This window comes from Nanorana parkeri, unplaced genomic scaffold (genome assembly GCF_000935625.1).
Source record: "Nanorana parkeri isolate BGI_ZX_2015 unplaced genomic scaffold, ASM93562v1 scaffold2113, whole genome shotgun sequence".
Lineage (NCBI taxonomy): Eukaryota > Metazoa > Chordata > Amphibia > Anura > Dicroglossidae > Nanorana > Nanorana parkeri.
Window position 1 is genome coordinate 26,331 of NW_017308381.1, and position 567 is coordinate 26,897.

The 567-nt window shown below is 58.4% G+C and overlaps 1 protein-coding gene and 1 long non-coding RNA gene across 4 annotated transcripts in view; both read right to left on the reverse strand.

Annotated features, from left to right (window-relative positions):
* Positions 1 to 567, reverse strand: part of LOC108800735 — a 16,915-nt gene that overhangs the window by 7,653 nt on the left and 8,695 nt on the right. The gene's annotated exons all lie outside the window — the stretch shown is intronic.
* Positions 1 to 567, reverse strand: part of TOB1 (transducer of ERBB2, 1) — a 12,116-nt gene that overhangs the window by 1,846 nt on the left and 9,703 nt on the right. The gene's annotated exons all lie outside the window — the stretch shown is intronic.

The following is a 567-nucleotide window of genomic DNA, read 5'->3' on the forward strand; positions in this document are numbered from 1 at the left end:
AACCATGTGACTGACCAAAGCACCGCCCCCAAACCATGTGACCGACCAACCCAAATCCCCACATCTATAACCTAGCTCCCCAATGGACTTTGTATTCGGCATCGGTGACCCCCCTTCAGTTGGACTGCCCCCTGCTGGTGTCGGCATCTCTTCAATCCCTCAATATTCCCCTTTCAGCGCGGCTCCCTCTGCAGCTTCCGTTTCTGGCACCCGCACTACCTACCACTGCTCTAGAGAGTGACAACGCTGCTCCCGCACAGAGAGCCGTCCAGGAAACATAGTCACCCCAACACTGGAGGTCCAGGAAGCGGCGGGGTCACCGCTGGAGGATTGGATTTAGTCGAAGTTCTAAAAACTGTGTCACTGCCCCTCCCCCCCCTCAGGTGAAGGTTGTACCTCAGCACTCCGCCGACACCGGTCCCTCGAGCCTGCCGTGCGCAATACCAAGCAAGAGAAACGCAGCTGCATGTGCTATTGAGGGGCACTGGGAGTGCCCCCCGCTGGAGGGCCCCTGGATTGCCACCCATTGAGGAGCCCCAAGAAGGCCAAAGAGGATCAGCCAAGACT